The sequence below is a fragment of the Rhamphochromis longiceps genome, linkage group LG6 (assembly GCF_057381845.1).
Source record: "Rhamphochromis longiceps isolate RC_006_pf linkage group LG6, R_longiceps_female_GT1.1, whole genome shotgun sequence".
Classification (NCBI taxonomy): domain Eukaryota; kingdom Metazoa; phylum Chordata; class Actinopteri; order Cichliformes; family Cichlidae; genus Rhamphochromis; species Rhamphochromis longiceps.
The window spans coordinates 11,505,371-11,511,388 of record NC_140562.1 but is presented as its reverse complement, the minus strand read 5'-3'; the positions used below and the strand labels follow the sequence as shown (position 1 = coordinate 11,511,388).

At 38.9% G+C, this 6,018-nt stretch overlaps 1 long non-coding RNA gene across 1 annotated transcript; it reads right to left on the bottom strand.

Annotated features, from left to right (window-relative positions):
• Positions 1-584: 584 nt before the first annotated feature.
• LOC146667538 (uncharacterized) lies at positions 585-1,516 on the bottom strand. The gene is made up of 2 exons (XR_014911957.1): positions 1,281-1,516; positions 585-1,206 (listed from the first exon to the last, which is right to left on the bottom strand). It is a non-coding gene; the product is annotated as an uncharacterized LOC146667538 (long non-coding RNA).
• Between the last annotated feature and the right edge of the window lie 4,502 nt (positions 1,517-6,018).

Here is a 6,018-nt window from a genome sequence, read left to right as displayed (position 1 = left end):
ATCCATTAACCTTTCTTTATCCATTTCAGGCTGTAGTTGGGCTAGAGGTTATTCTAATTGTCACTGGACAATAAGACGATTATGCCAGATCAGGTCACCAATCTATGACAGGGCTAACACAGAACATCACACGCTCACCCCAATTGAGAAATAGGTGTTGACCTAACATGTATATCTTTGGACCCAACTCCACATGGAGGGGCTTCATCCAGTGGATTCAAACCCAAAGCCCTCTTGCTGTGACACCAAGTAATTTTATGAAAAATTAGGAAACCCCATGTCATACTGATTTAATAGTGAAATTATATTACTACATGTGGCGAGACGAGGTTGGGATATAAAGTAAATACTCTTCAGTTTTAAAGAACAACAACGCCACCCTGGGAATTTCACCCAGAGAATACTGGAAATGACACTAAATCACCAAAAAGGCACTTAGGTTCGCTATACTCAATCCAGAGACGAGGTTCAATAATAAACAAATTGACAATTTATTGGTAATTATTTAAAACACCGAATAAAAACATAATCATAAATATTCAAATACAAATATGCTTAAAAAGGTATTCAGAGCTGAGGCTTACCAGTGGAGGGGCAGGGATGCCACACACAACTAAAGAAAGAAAACACACCAAAACACAAGTGCAACACACTATCACACACTCACACTAATAAACTAGACAAGGCAGGTGTGTACACTCAAGGGATCCCACCACCAAGGCACCCTAGTCTCCTCCACGTCGGCACTCCGCATCTGAATAAAAGAAACAAAGAAAATGTTAATATATTACAACAAACTAATGTGTAGCACCGGGGGATAACCCAACTGCAGGACCACACTGGTGATCTACAGCTAGAAAAAGGGCCTCCCACCAGTGGTGTAACAGAAAATCCAAACTACAAATCAAAAAGCAATAAAACAACATACAATCTGAATAAAACTCTAAAATCTGGAGCAAACGGAATCGCCGTACTGCTCCAACTTGCCGTCCACACGACGATAAGTTAACAGTCAATCAATATGCACGCCAGCTGACTCCGATAACCGGCATGCATATGGCCGTTGTCCACGCCGACGTCCACTGTAAAAGCTGACAGCAGCAGGGAAAGAATTCTCACAACGGGAACAGACGGTAAAAGCACAGCAAGGCAAAACAGCAGCACTTCAGTTCGCGTAGCTTGGCGCAAAACTAAGGCCCACACTTCCTGCGAAACATAATAAATAATTACTATAAAAGAACAATAGAAGGCAGAGAGCGTAACAAAAGTTGATTACGTACCAAGTAAGCCGGGTCACAGAACGTAAGCAGAATAGCTCAGAGGAGGCTTCTATAGCTACGACCAGCCGCGATGGAGGCTTCAGAAGAATAACCCGCAAATGATCTCCACCACACCGAGGGGAAGTCAGGTGACCAAAAAGGAGATCACAGGCAAGCGACGCAGAGACACTCAAATGGCCACTATTTATACCAGCGCCCCCTAATGGGCCAGGCTGAAAGTGGGTTGGACCGAAGGATAACATTCATCCTGCCACATACAGTAATGCAGATTTTATTTTAACTTAAATTGTAATTCTAATAAATGTGCTCAGTATGGTCATCTGTTTAGAACCCAAGGAGAGAAAAACAAACAAAAACAAAGAAAAATCACTAGCTCTGTTTGCTGTTGCTTACACTGTGCATGAGTGACTTTGCCTCAAAAGTTAAACAGAAAAATTACTGGGATAAACGGATAAAGTGGAATTTGGCAGTTGTGGAAATCCTGTGATGGTAGCATGGGAAGTAAGTCAGAATAACTAAATTTCATATTCTGACTGTTATCAGCTGAGCTGCGGTGCTGCTCTTTGTGGATTTAGCCAAGAGAATTCAACAAGATAAGCAGATGTTCCATGAGCTATCGTGGCTGATTTCCAACCCCTAGACAGTATTAAACTAGAATTCAGCGAGTGAATCTAATCAGTATCATGACCTTAAATTTGATTTAATGTCTGCTACCCTTGACATAACCCCACACTTACAATGAACACTGTACTAGACTAAGATAGCACATCACATTAAACTGTACAGTACTATAAACTATCCAGTATAGCATGCGCTAAACTGTATTTTCACCATCATTTCTATTTGTAAAGCACTTTAAAAACAACCACAGCTGACACAAAATGCTGTACATTAGAACAAAATAATACAATCACATAAGATATAAATAAAAGCCAAAACATAAATAACAACAATAATAATAATAAATTCTTTAGTTAATAAATAATTTAATTAAAAGAGAAACTAAGTCTCACTAACATCAAAAGCCAAAGAATAAAAATGGGTTTTAAGACGTGCTTTAAAAGTGGGCAGTGAAGGGGCCTCTCTAATGTGCAGGGGCAAGTTATTCCATAATTTAGGAGCCACAATAGAAAAGGCCCTGTCGCCTCTGAGCTTCCCCCTGGATCACGGTACTTCCAGGAGCAGCTGGTCAGCAACCTTTGAGTAACACAAAGTAGTATACCTAAATTAGTTTTGCAGGACACAATTCTTCAACCCTGAGAGTGTCACACATTAATGTCCTTTTTTCCCCCTTTCATTGGAAAATACAGCAGTTGTACTTTAAGCTGCAAGAACAGTTTATGAGTTTGTTCATATCTGTTGATATGAACTGTTAGAAACACTGCATTTAAAATTACCTGCCGCTTAGCACACATTACTCCCTCTATCCTTTATCCTCTTCTATAGAGCTTTATGGTGAAGTGCCGCAACAAGAGTCGCAGTATAGTACAATAAATGATACAAAATATAATATAAAATAGGAGTGATCTTTATGTGTTATGGTTCTTTTCATTTAAGTTCAAATCAGTTTGATGTCTCCGAGAGAAAATAATAATTCACTTAAATGTTTTATAGATAAAGTAACAAACCTATTTTGAAAATGTAAGCAGTAGAAAGATTATAGGTATTTATGTCAAAATGTAGTGAGTGAATATAAAAACTTGTACTTTGACACTATACTTAAGAGTTAAGTACAGTGTATTTAAATGTATCTATGTCTATACTTTGTATGCTTCATTATGTAGAGTTGCTTTATACTTTAGGCAACAGTTGGAGAAAGACTGTTTTAACGTGAAAATGCCTTCAAAACAAAACACACTCAATATAAAGACACAACTTTCATAGGTTGAGGATGACTTCATTTTGAATACAAGATGGACTAGAGGCAAAAAAGCAGCATAAAAGAAGAAGGAAGAGAGTCAGGGTTGAAGTTGTTAGACATTTAAAAAAAAATTATTGACAGTTCAAAAAGCCTGGAAAAAACCCCAGTAAGTGCAAAAGCCAAAGTACACCAAAAGTCACTAATTAGAAATATAATCCCAGTGCCAACTAAACTACTCCATAATAAAAAAAAAAGTACAATTTTGAATAAAAAAAAAATCCTAAAGCAACAATGAAATAAAAAAGGTATAAAAGTGAAATGCATATTTGCCCTGCAGAGCGTCCTTAGAAAAGCCAAGGGGCTACAATTAAAACACTGCCAAAATGGAAAACAGCAAGCACAGCCACTAGCCAGACTGCGCGCACTCTTCTTGAATTTATATTAGAAACAATACAAGAGAGCTACTGCACATACAAAGTGGAAAGCAAAGTTCACAAAACACAATTCTGGATGAAACTTTGGATGGAAAGAAATAGCAAAGCTCTTAAAAGTCCTTCTTTCAGCTTTTATCTCTGGTGATATAACTCTTGGATCCAGCCAGGAGCACAAGGACTGCAGCTGGGACATGGACATTTCTTTTGCTAGAGCAACAAATAAGTGCCTTTCCTCATGTGTAAAAAATCTGGTGCAATACCTGATGTAGCATATTTACGCCATCAATGACACTATACAGGGTAAGCAAGACAGACAGTACTTGCCCAAGTGAAATCTAAGTAGAGAAATCCATTCAAACCTACTGAAGTGAATAAATCTCAAAAAACTACATGTTTCCATCCATTATGTAAATTACTTCGAACCTGTGATGTCACGGTCCTGGGTCGTTGACCCAGCGTTTTGTGTTTATTCTGATTTGTATTAGTTTAGGGTTGACCCTGAAGTTAGTGTATATTCAGCCCTACCTGTGTCTGTCCTTGGTGCTCTGTTCTTGTCCCCGTGTTGTAAATCAGTCCGTGTGTTCCCTGCTTTACTTTGTCGGCTCGTACTGTCACGGCTGGCGGAGTGAGCCGTGTGGTGTGGAGGAAAAGGAGGACCCAAAATGCAGCAAACTGATGATACGAGTGATGTTTATTTACAAGGTGGAGGTGGCAAAAGCAGGCAACGCAGCATGAGCAATTACAAACGGAAACCTAAACTGGGAGAAACTAAGTGACAAACCTGAGACCATTCAAGACGCAGAGACAGGAACACCATTGAACGCAGAAGAACGCAGATAACGCAGTGATACATGGATGAACGCAGACGAGCCGACAAAGAACACAGACCGACACCCACTAAATATACACACACACAAGGTAATCAGGTAATCACACACAGGAGGGAAGAACAGCTGAACCTAATACACATGAGGACCGGAGGAGACACAGACTTTCAGAATAAGACAGGAACTCTAGGAAACGAGCCTACAAAGTAAAGCAGGGAACACACGGGGACAAGAACAGAGCACCAAGGACAGACACAGGTAGGGCTGAATATACACTAACTTCAGGGTCAACCCTAAACTAATACAAATCAGAATAAACACAAAACGCTGGGTCAACGACCCAGGACCATGACATGTGATCACAGTCAGCTTGAGCTTGTCAGGCTGAGAGTTCAGTAGCATGCATGTACACTGAGGTTGACCCTTTTCTCAGGAGATTGACTGGAGACCATCATGCAAAACCAGCTGCTTCTGCTTTCAAATATGTGAAATCAATTAGAATCTGTATTCTATTATATACAGACTCATGTGTGGTTATAGAGGAAACATTAGCAAGTAATTAAGCATGTTACTTCTTCTCTGGTTAATCAGTTTGGCCAAAAGGTGTAACGTAGAGGAGCTAGGGTTAGCAAGGAAAGCCTTGATGTCATGTCTGATTTAATGATCAAAGGAAAATTCAAAAGGTGAGGATTCCTTTAGCCTTATGGATGGTAAATTGACTTGTTCTTATATAATGCTTTTCTACTCCATCCAAGCACTCAAAGGGCTTTAAACAAGTTGCTTCATTCACCTATTCAGACAAGCACTTTTTTCTTTTCTATCTAATATTCACACACATTCATACTTTGATGAATACATTGAATAGCAACTTGGGGTTAATATTGTGCAAAGGATAATTGGCATGCAGACCAGAGCTGCCAGGGATCAAACCACCAACCTTCAGATTAGCAGATAACCTCCTCTACCTCCTGTGCCACCCTAAAACTCAGCGTGACACTACTGGAAATTTATCTATAAAAAATACTGTCTAAAATGTATCACCACGTGTTTACAGGCCGAGGAGAAAGCACTTGCTCAGAACTGAAGAAGCCTCTTCAATGAGAGATGAAACATTAAACAAATCCAGTCGCCTGCTTTTCAAGCTCCTTGCTTTGATTTATATTGACAGTTAACCGTGTTACACAGTGCTCAAGCCTTTCAATTCAGGTGTGATTCTTTTATTTTTTAGATCAATTTTTAATGTTGTCTGCTTTTTTCTAAATTACTGTATAGTGTTGGCCTTTCTTAAGCTTTTAATTATTTTACAGAATAAGAACTTTTGAGACTTTAAAATGTGCTAATGATACGTCTTATTAGGTATTGTTTTCACAGTGTGGTATTGTTACTTTTACTAAAGTGGTGACACCACATTTGGGTGGGGTGGTATTGTCATTGTTTGTGTTTGCTTTACTGTAAAGGTCATCACACTACTACATAGAGGAATTTATAGAAAACTATTTCATTATAATGTTTCCTAACATAAAGTTGTCAAGGCTTGTAATATCTCATCATCTAAAAATATGATGCCATCAACAGATTTAAAGAATCTGGAGAACGGGACAAGGAACAAGGTCAGA